Genomic DNA, 12,502 nt, shown 5'->3' with positions numbered 1-12,502 from the left:
ACTTCAACAGTCGTGACGTCACTTCCTTCCTAATGACGCATGGTAACTTAGTAACTGGCTCTAAACTATCGGAACAAAGGCGGACGCCCTAATGAAATATTTCTCCGACGAGCATAAAGCGTATCCAGAGGAAAAAAACCCCATAAATCTGCTCATGTTTTGACTTTTACACATTCTGATCACAAGACATATGAAAAGTTCTAGCCAGCATGAAGAATAAAAAAGTACAGATTTTCTTTGTTTAGAACCACGATGGCCGACATTGCTGGGTGACGTGACATCAGACTATTGAATCAAATTGGTTTAGTCTGTACATAAGGGCTAAATACAGCGAACATTCCGATTGGTTAATAATGCTTAGTAACGCAGGATCCAGCAATTTTCAAGACGCATCACATTGCGACAAGGCGATGGAAAAAATCCGAGGTTGGGGATCGCAGCATGGCATTGGAGTATGGTCACTGTTATCACGGTTTATTTTTTAATGAGAGTTGCCCCCCCCACCTCTCTCTCTCTCTCTCTCTCTCTCTCTCTCTCTCTCTCTCTCTCTCTCTTGATTGTATATTTTATGTTTATATATCATGATTTATATCACGTATGAATCAGATCTTGTACAGTACCTATGTGTTATGTGTTCAACATATGCACAAGATATTGTTAGTAATCGTCCAAATCTATCTTTATTGTCGGCAAAGATCCTGGCGAACCGATAATTTTTGTCCCAGATTAGGAGCAGAGATATTTCTTCCATCACCTACTTCTGTATCTCCCTTTTTATCTAAACCTCTCGTCTAAATTTTCCAAGGGCTTTATTGACCCATGTGTGTTGTTAAATTTCTAAAAAAATGAACGCACATAGCAGTTTTTAACATCGAGCAATATTGATTTTGTTGTCTATTTTCTTCTCCTTTAAATTTTCGAGTGCTGCTTTCTGTTTTAATTATTGTTTTACACCTTTATTGTTGTACATCAATCGACAGGTATGCTGAAATCAAATATAGGTTGAAACACTACACACTGGGTGGAGTTCCCGACCTCCACAGTGGGCAGGGAGGTACTTACCGTGTCTTCTATCCCCTTATATCTGTTTTCCAACTAGCTTTCTGTCTTTGTCTTGGAATGAGATAACTTGTTTTTGTCCTGGTCCTGGTCGGATACCCTGGCTGGGAGGGAAACAGTCAAATGTATAGTTCGTTTTGGGAGATGATTTTTTTTCCCCTTGTAAATCATCTCTCTGTTTTGCACTATATTATGTTTTGTTTATGTATTATATATGATTTGTAAACATTTGAGTGTATTCCTCTTGGTGGGGACCTGTGCTTGTGTCTGGATAAGACTTTTAGGTGATCTCAAACTAAGTACACTGATAGTGTGCTCTTGGAATCGACATATGTTCCCTATTTGAACCAATTCCCCTTTGTCTGCCTTATTCTTGGATGCTTTAATTGTTATTCTAGACCTTTGTACTATCCCATTTTCTTCCTTTTTACTGGCGCTGATATGACCTTAACGTGTTCCAAGGGCCGTAAAACCCTTAAAAACATTAAAACAGAAACACTACACCATGGACACTTCTCTGATTATTCCCATCAAAGAGGAAGTAGGCAAGTTTCAAATATCCTCACAACCACTCTCTCTCTATCTCTCTCTCTCTCTCTCTCTCTCTCTCTCTCTCTCTCTCTCTCTCTCTCCCTATTTGCAAATGTAACAAAAATATTTGAAGACTGTATAAAGGGATTCAACTAAGAACAAAGTCATCATATTTCACTCCTATAGATAAAAACGGACCAATCCAAAATGGACAATAACTACATAGGAATATAAAAATAAGACATTTGACTTAATTTCAACTCTGAATGGGTTTGTCTATTATAAATTCTTTCAATACATTACGGTGGAAATTATACAAAGCTACTCTTTAGGGCCTTGAAATCTGGGACAAACTTAGATTCAAGGGCCGTATGCCCGGAAAAGGTTTTATCTTTGTGATTCAATTATAATAATGCTGAAAACTTATATAGCGCTATAACTCCGAGACACCAGACTCTAAGCGCTTTATTTACAATCTACTTTGGCTGAAACATAATCATTAACACACACACAAGCACACACACACACACACACACACACAAACAACACACAACACAAACCAAACCTATTTTGCTTCTCATACCATCTACTAAAGTCGAAACAAATATGTTTTAAGAGAACGTTTAAAAGTAGACAAAGATTCTTTTTCACGAATGCTCTGCGGTAAGGCGTTCCAAAAAAAACAAAACATCCACCACTATTCAGATCAAAAGCGAGAGAAAGGGTCTCTAAGCCATAAGTCAATGTGATTAAGATCTGTGCGAAGAAAGATCCGAAAGATTAATAAAGATGTCACTGTACACGCCTTAATGACTCTCGTAAAACGCCTTAAAATGAAATGAGTTATCGATAATTATTTTATGAGAACTAAATAGGCTAGGTTATCTCCCATCTGTTACATCTCCTATGCGCAGCGTGGAGTGTACGACGTGAAAGGAGGCCATGGTACCTATTGACCTGAGTAGTAAAGTAAAACCATAATATCTACTCATCACTACTCTTTTTGCTTATAACCCGACGTGCACTTATTTTCAGGTCTGATAACCCAATTACTTATGGACTCATTTTTGTAATGGAAATCTAAATGACACGGAATTGTCCATTACAACAATGTTAAATAATTAGGCCCATTAGTGAATTCGGATGTCAGACCTGCATATATATATATATATATATATATATATATATATATATATATATATATATATATATATATATATATATATACACGTCGTTCTAACCTCATATATCTCGAAAGTCGGTAATTGATTTGATCAAAATTCATATTCCACAGTCTGCTTGCTACACTGTCAAAGTAAAATAATCACAGACATGGTCAATACAGAGTACACCACTTGGAAAAAAAAATCTATAAAAATTAGTAAGTGGTGCTACGGCTACAACTGCTACTACAATTACAAAAATAAAATAATTGAGCTTTGATATGGCGCAAAATCCACTAAACGTGCTCAAAGCGCTTTACAATGGGTCCCTGGCCAACAGCAACACATAACATGTAGGACGAGACATGACGCATATATATAGTATGCGCTTGGCTATGAAAATCACAACATTGCCATCCGGAAGTGTAATGGACCAACACACAAAACTATGTGTAAACTGGAATGTTTATAGTCTGGTTAATACAATTTAGTGAAATCTACTCATAAACGCGGATGGCAATAATCAATAACAAAGACCAGAGTGACGTCTACTTCGAACTATCTATCTATAATATATATATACATATATATATATATATATATATATATATATATATGTATATATATGTATATATATATATATATATATATATATATATATATATATATATATATATATATATATATTGAAACGTGTTGGATACAAATATGGTACGAATAGTGCTCGACATATAACAATGGAGCGAATTATTATTTTAATATTTACCACGATGTTGGAGTCAGTCTACATCGATGTTTCAGGCCTTTTCAGACATCGTCAGGACTGTGTGTTACATGAGTTTGGTTTGTTGTGTGTTGTTGCTTGTTGAAGTGGTTCCATAGGTTTGTAGTTGATTAGTAAGTGTTTCCGTCTATGTGGACAGTATTGTACATCTCAACACGAAAAATGAGATGTATATGGCGCTGGCTTCCGGCGACAACAGACGTGTTGTGAATGTTTACCTATTTTCTACACATATTTTTATTAATTTATCATTCAATCACCGGTATTAACGCCTACTTTTTATTTTAAAAAGATGTGAAATCTATAGTGTTCCTGTTTTTTATATTTATTAGTATATTTATAAGCATAAATTGTGTTTTAGCCTGTGATTTTTCTGCCCAAAGCCTATCGATAACATATACTCCAGAGACTCTCCGATTCCTCCAACCCGTGTCACCCCCACCACCCACCACTGACACATCATAAGGAAGAGGGGGAGAAAAGGAGGAATAAAGACAAAATTCAAAAGACGGCCTTTTGTCCATTTTTACCCTGTGTAGTGACAGGTAATGTACGATCATTAAAGAATAAAATTGATGAACTGTTTTCACTGTGTCGTTTTAATAGTGACTATCGTCAAGCCTCCATAATAGCGTTAACAGAGACTTGGCTATCTCCTCACATGATATATACCATCGTCATGTTTTGAATTTGAACAGTATTCACTATTTCGAGGAGATCGGATTAATGTTAAGAAATGAACTGGGGGTGGGGTGTGCACATATATTAACAACACATGGCGCCAACCCAATAACTGTCAGATAAAGTGTACTGTGACGATCATATTGAATTTTTTAGCGTATCGTCACGTCCATGTTATCCGTGAATATACTCATGTCATCATCATCAACGTCTACATTCCACCATCATCAGACAACACAGCAAAAACTATTTTGAGGAAATAAATACAGGCCATTCAGATTACGTCACCGCACGCCGTGTAGATAGAATGCGCTTGGCTAGGAAGCTCATAACATTGCCATCCGGAAGTATAACGGACCAACACACAAAACTGTGTGTATCCATGAACGTTTATAGTCGGGTTAATACAGTTCAGTGAGCATTACTCATAAACGCGGATGGCAAAAAAAACATCAACAAAGATCTGACTGACGTCATCTTCGAACTATCTATAGATAGTATGCAGATGACGTCACTCGGGCCTTTGTTATTGTTTTTGCCATCCGCGTTTGTGAGTTGTTCTCACTAAACTGTATTAACCAGACTATAAAAGTTCATGGTTACACAGATTTTGTGTGTTGGTCCGTTATGCTTCCGGATGGCAATGTTGTGAACTCCTTGGCCAAGCGCATTCTATCTATAGGTGGATTGCGAGACAAGGGACAAAAAAAAAAAAACAAAAAAAAAACAACACATTATATTTATTCCTGTGTAATGTTACAAATAGTTATACATGTTTACCCCGTTAGGTTTATCTGACCACTGCATGCTCTTGCTACTCCCCACCTACCGTCCTGTTCTTAAACGTGTAAAACCAGTAAAGAAAAGTACAGATCTGGAACGAAGTATGTGTGAAGATGTGCGTGGTTGTTTTGAATGCACTGACTGGAATGTTTTTATCGAATCATGTGATAGTGTGGATGAGCTGAATGATTGTGTGAGTGAGTATTTAAAACTATGTGAACAGATAGTGTCTTGTAAAAAAGAAATAAAATATTATCCTAACAACAAGCCTTGGATAACAAAAGATCTAAAACTTTTATTGAACCAAAAGAAAACTCTCTCTACTAGTGGAAACAAAAAAGATCTGAAAACAAAACAAAAAGAGATAAAGAGGGTAATATCTAGTTGTAGAGACAAGTACAAAAATAAAATTGAAAAATGCTTTTCTTCTGGGGATATACGGGACACGTGGCGGGGGCTTAAAACTGCTGTTAACTATAATCCAAAGCCCACGATTATATCAGAAGATATCGAAATTGAAACTTTAAATAAATTTTATTCACGTTTCGACACAGCAAACAAATTTGATATTGAAAATGAAAAACATAAATTAGACAGGGCTTTGGAAGATGAAATGACTATTGAAGAAAAAACGAGATTTGTATTTTCGAAACTAAACGAGAGGACGGCTGCTGGGCCGGATGAATTGAAAAGAAAATTATTAAAAGAATGTGCCCATCTGCTTTCCCCCATTTATACACATATTTTTAACATGTGTCTCCAATGCGTTTCGGTCCCTGAAATTTGGAAAGCTTCAAAAATTATTTCTGTTCCAAAAACAGAAATTATTGAATCAATGATCGATCTCAGACCTGTTGCACTGACTTCAATAGTCATGAAATCTTTATAAAAACTTGTTCTTGTTAAAATTAGGAATCATTTTGTGCCATTGAGTTATAGTCATCAATTTGCTTACAAACCAGGACGTGGCGTAGAGGATGCCATTTTGTTGTTTACAAACAACATCTACAGGCTTATAGATCACGCTAAGAGCTATTGCAGATTTCTTTTTGCATATTTTTCTTCAGCGTTCAAAACTATGTAACCTAAGTTGGTTGTCCAAAAATTGACTAGTCTGAATTTAAACAAGTATATAATTGCTTGGGTGCTCAAATTTATTACCGAGAGAACACAATATGTTCAATTAGGACAAAGCATATCTTCCTGTATAACTACAAATACTGGTGCTCCTCAAGGTTGTGTATTGTCCCCTGTATTATTCACGATATAGACGAATGACTGTAGAAGTCAAAACATGAGTGTACCTTTAATAAAGTTTGCAGATGGGCCTCATAACAAATGGCAACGAAGTGGCTTATAGACAAGAAATTGATAAAATTTGTGTCTTTATGTGATGCCCACCACCTAGAGCTTAACATAAGCAAGACAAAGGAGCTAGTGATTGACTTTAGGAGAGTGAAGGAGCCGATAGAACCGTTAAACTGAAAGGACCAATTCGTCCAGCGAGTTCCTCACTACAAATAGCTTGGTGTAACAATTGATGACAGGCTCAAGTGGGATGGACACTTGAAAATAATTAGGCGTAAGATGTTCATACGTACTTATTTTTTAAATCAAAACTTACTCAGTTTAGAATAGATAAAACCCTCTGCACATTCTTTTATAAAGCAGTAATCGAAAGTGTCTTGTCATTGTGTATAACAGCTTGGGGAGGCAATTGCTTAGCAGTGGAAAGGAACAAATTAACTTCAAATATTAAAAAATCCATTAAATGCTATATAAATGATGTTGACGATGTAGATCTTTTACACGAGAAATTTTGTATAAATAAAATAACTAAAATATTAAATGACCATATCCTCCATTAAGACCATCAGTTATTATGTCAGAAAGAAGTGGTCGCCCTTTCTCTATTTCAACGAAAACAGAGAGACACCGAAAATATTTTCTGCCGTCCAGTATTCGGCTTTAAAACAACAAGCAATAATCATTGTATATAATTATTTCGCATTTTTACTTTAAATTAATGTAAATATCAATTTATTAATTTATTTGTTTGGAAATCTTTTCAATTTATAGAGACAGTTTTAACTATTTTACAGTGTTGAAATTATTCATATCATAACGCGCGGTTCTAGTTATGGAGCTGCTCCTTTTTTATATATACATCCTATTTCCATTGTATTCTTATCTTATTGTGTAAATTATAACACGTCTGTACAAATAATTACCTTTTTGGGATGCAATAAAGTATTATTATTATTATTATTATTATTATTATTATTATTATTATTATTATTATTATTATTATTATTATTATTATTATTATTATTATTATTATTATTATTATTATTATTATTATTATTATTATAATAAAATTTTATCATTATCATTATCAATATTATTATTATTATTATTATTATTATTATTATTATTATTATTATTATTATTATTATTATTATTATGATTATTATTATTATCATTATTATTATTATTATCATTATTATTATTATTATTATTATTATTATTATTATTATTATTATTATTATTATTATTATTATTGTTATTATTATTATATATTAAAATATCCGGGGGTATGGGAATTAAAGTATTATGGATTGTATTGATAGTATGCGCTTGGCTAAGAAGCTCATAACATTGCCATCCGGAAGTATAACGGACCAATACACAAAACTGTGTGAATCCATGAACGTTTATAGTCAGGGTAATACAGTTCAGTGAGCATTACTCATAAACGCCGATGGCAAAAAACAACAACAACAACAAAGACCTGAGTGACGTCATCTTCGAACTATCTATATCTTTCTTTCTCTCTCTCTCTCTCTCTCTCTCTCTCTCTCTCTCTCTCTCTCTTTCCTATGAATGTCTGAAGGTGGTGGAGTGGGGTCTGCGAACTGGCTCAGCGGACTCGATCGAGTGAACACGTTCCTCGGTCCTTTCCCGACTTGTTGACGTCAATGCACACACACACAGTGAAGGATCTCAAAACGTTATGCATCATCGACACTGCACCTTACCTCTTCCAGTTGTTGTACGTCCGTGAAGCGTGTAATCCATATCTATCTACCCGTAGCCATCGTTATGTTATAGGTAGTATGCAGATGACGTCACTCAGGTCTTTGTTATTGTTTTTTGCCATCCGCGTTTATGAGTAATTCTCACTAAACTGTATTAGCCAGACTATAAATGATCATGGTTACACACAGTTTTGTGTGTTGTTCCGTTATTCCGGATGGCAATGTTGTGAACTCCTTAGTCAAGCGCATACTACCTATAGCCTGATACTGAAATCCAAAAAGACTGGCATTTTGACGTCATTATTTGGTTTTTACACCGCCTAGTGAGTTGTCGTTAGTAGAGCTCATGGAAACAAGTTATTTCATTGGTTGAACTATTGAATACAACTCACGATTTGTTTTCTTTTGTGGCAAAAGACTGGCATTTTGAAGTCATTTTTTCGTCAGTTTCAGGCCATAACTTTACGTAGGCCACGAGCTAACACACCCTCATTATTTTGTTTACAAGCCATCATCAATGAATAAAATAAATAAGAAAATAAAACTGTGGCTTCTTGACACCTGTAGCTTCCCTGTGTCATAGGAGTCACCGATTTCTCTATCTATCTTTCTTTCTTTCTTTCTGTCTGTCTCCCCCCCCCCCCCCCCCCCCCTTTCCACTCCCATCGATATTTAAAACCTTATCTACAATACTCTTCAACAGTCGTAACGTCACTTCCTTCCTAATGACGCATGGTAACTTAGTAACACTGGCTCTAAACTATCGGATCAATGGCGGACGCCCTTATGAAATATTTCTTCGGCGAGCATAAAAGCGAATCCAGAGGGAAAAAAAAACCTTATTAATCTGATCATGTTTTGACTTTTACACATTCTGATCACAAGGCGTATGAAAAGTTCTAGCCAGCATGAAGAATAAAAAGTAATGATTTTATTTGTTTAGAACCAAGATGGCGGCCGTTGCCGGGCGGCGTGACATCAGACTACTGAATCCAATTGACACAGCGGAAGTAAGGACGTATAATATAATTAAACAAGAAAAGACTCCTGAATGAAAGACCATTCTACGGACAAATGGCAACTGAGGAAAGGAAAAACATTGAAACGTTCGTTTTGGCTTAATAATACGTAAGTTAATTTAATATAATATAATATAATATATATATATATATATATATATATATATATATATATTTATATATAAATATATATATTTGTGCGGCTATGTGGTCTTGTTGTATGACACTCGCATTCGGACCGGAAGGTCTTGGGTTCGAGCCTCGCGCTCGGCGCATAGTTGAGTCCTTGGAAAAGACTCTTTACTCACATTCTCTCACCGTACTCTGGTGTAAATGAGTACCTGGCTGTTAACAGCGTTGTCTTTGTCCGAAAAATTGTAATATCGCTCAACAGGCGTCATGTCCCGTTCTATATGTTAAATGTTGCTGTTGACCAGGGACCCATTGTAAAGCGCTTTGAGCACATTTTCTGGATATTGCCCTATATAAAGCTCAATTTTTAAAAAATATATTCAAACTGTCATCAAAAACTACCTTAAACACTTGATATAAGGGGTGCAATGGTTCGGTACGTTCTGAATTTTTCTGGTGAAGTTCCAAAAGTCGGTGAAGAATTGATATCCAAGGTCTTTACTGCAGCGTGTCTATTTTTTTTTTCTTTTTTTTTTTTTTCGTTGTGTTCTTTCTTCTTTGTGATGTTTAAACGGATCATAGTAAACAACGACATTTAAATTTAATAATTAAATCAATTCATTCAAGATATGTGTTTATCCTATAGATAGTTCGAAGATGACGTCACTCAGGTCTTTGTTATTGTTTTTTGCCATCCGCGTTTATGAGTAATGCTCACTGAATATAGATAGTATGCAGATGACGTCACTCAGGCCTTTGTTATTGTTTTTGCCATCCGCGTTTGTGAGTTGTTCTCACTAAACTGTATTAACCCGACTATAAAATTTCATGGTTACACAGAGTTTGTGTGTTGGTCCGTTATACTTCCGGATGGCAATGTTGTGAACTTCTTAGCCAAGCGCATTCTATCTATAAGTTTTGAAAAAGATAATAATATCACAACAATAGACGGCATCAGATGTATGGCAATGGAACACCTGTCAGTCAACAACATGCTTGTCAATCGTCCAAATGAAGATAAAGGAGTAAATGAGTGGGGGCAACGTCTTGTCAGAATGTGTAAAATGAGTGACATGGTAATCATCAATGGTAGGGCGGGGGAAGATAAAGGGGTAGGGAAGGTGACTTTTTGTAACAGAAACGGTCAAAGTACTATTGACTATGCGTTGTGTTCATTGGGCATATTACCTTTAGTAAACAATTTTATTGTGAACGATTTTAATGTTTATTCCGACCATGCTTCCATTGTTTTGAAACTTACATGTCAAACTTTAAACCATTCACCAGATTTACATGCCAATACAACATACAAAAATAGAATGAAGTGGAGGGAGGAGAAAAAGGGGGAGTTTATCGCTAACATGCAACACGTTGAATGTACTGATAATTTGCTCGAAATTTTAAAAATACTTGATAGCGACGGAGACGATGACGAGATTATTAATGTTAGTATCACAAAATTAAATGAATTAATTTTGGCTGCTGCCAAACCTCATCAAGTAGGAAAACAACTTAGTAACAGGGCCAAAACGAGGGGATGGTATGACGGGGAGTGTCGGGAAATGGGGAAGGTATTTACAAATTTGAAAAACATATTCAAGAAAACAAAAAATCCATTGGATAAATATAAAATGTGCAAAGCAAGAAATGACTATCGGAAATGTTGCCGAACGAAACGGACAAGGTTAAAGTTGCAGCAAGCAGATGACCTAATACAATTGTGCCGCAGTGACCCGAAGCAGTTTTGGAATAAAATCAAAAAGAGGGAGAAATTAGTCACGGGTGATTGTGATTTTACTACGCACTTCCGTACCATGAACAATATTCAATCCCCACTTGACTTGGCTCGAGTGAAAGTGAAGTGAGCAAATGGGAAAAAAGTCACGATGCCCATTATGATGAATGGTTGGACGGGGATATAAACATAAACAAATTAGAGTATAGAATCAAAAGCTTAAAAAATAACAAAAGTGCGGGGTACGAGTTAATTCTTAATGAATTTATAAAATTTGGTGGTAGTGTCTTCGTCAAGTTCTACTTAAGATTTTTAACAAAGTATTTAGCAGTGGTATCTTTCCCCAACAATGGGCGGTTGGTGAAATCATACCCATATACAAAAAGGGGGATATTAATAATCCAGACAACTACCGAGGCATTACGCTGTTAAGTTGTATTGGTAAACTTTTCACTACAATATTAAATCGGAGATTATGTACTTGGGCAGAATTAAATCACGTCATTTCAGAAAATCAGTTTGGGTTTAGAAAACAAAGAGGAACAACTGACTGCATATTTATCTTACATGGTTTATTAGAATTATTTTTAAACAACTCTAAGCCCTTATATTGTGCTTTTATTGACTTAAAGCAAGCATTTGACAGTGCTAATAGAAGGGCTCTGTGGTTTAAGTTACACAAGAACAAAGTCAGTTGTAAAGTCACAAACATTCTTCAAAATATGTACAGTAAAATAAAACTTTGCATCAAACAGTCAATTTTCAAATCCACTACGAACAAGTGCGATGACCCTCATGATGAATGTTTCTTCACATCAACAAATGGGGTTCTTCAGGGAGAGTCTCTATCTCCGTTTCTTTTCTCTGTGTTTATAAATGACATTAACAACGCTTTTGAACAGCATAACGACATAGGAGTAAACATTAACTAATTGTTGTTAACTGTCCTTTTATTTGCCGATGATATGGTTTTATTCAGTGAAAGCAGAACTGGTTTACAACGAGGACTTAATTGTCTAAGTGATTACTGTTACAAATGGGGTTTGCGCGTTAACACAACAAAAACCAAATGCGTTGCCTTCAAAAGAGGTGGAAAGATCGGGATGATGGACAGGTGGTTTTATAGAGACAAATTATTAGAAACAGTAGGGCAATTCAAATATCTCGGGTTTATGTTTGGTAGTAGTGGAAGATTTACGAAAGGAATACAGAACCTTGTAGACCTAGGTCGTAGAGCAATGTTTAACTTATATTCTCTGCTCCACCAATATCAGGAATTATCACCTTCCACCCAACTCCATCTGTTTAATACTCTAATATCACCAATACTTAATTATTCGTGCGAAATATGGGGCTATTGTGAAGCGGTAAAAATGGAACAAATGCATTTAGGATTCTTAAAATCCATACTGGGGGTAAGGAAATCTACACCGTCAGCTTTCGTATATCATGAATTAAAAGTATTTCCATTAATCAATCAGCGATTAATAAGAGTAATAAAATACTGGTTTAAAATTTTAAAACTACAAGAAAACAATCCAGTCAAGATAATTTATAATAAATTATTAACACAGGCT

The sequence above is a fragment of the Berghia stephanieae genome, chromosome 3, assembly GCF_034508935.2.
Source record: "Berghia stephanieae isolate SIO BIC M18660-M18661 chromosome 3, UCSD_Bste_1.3, whole genome shotgun sequence".
Classification (NCBI taxonomy): domain Eukaryota; kingdom Metazoa; phylum Mollusca; class Gastropoda; order Nudibranchia; family Aeolidiidae; genus Berghia; species Berghia stephanieae.
The sequence above is the reverse complement of the archived record's forward strand: the minus strand, read 5'-3'. Positions refer to the sequence as shown.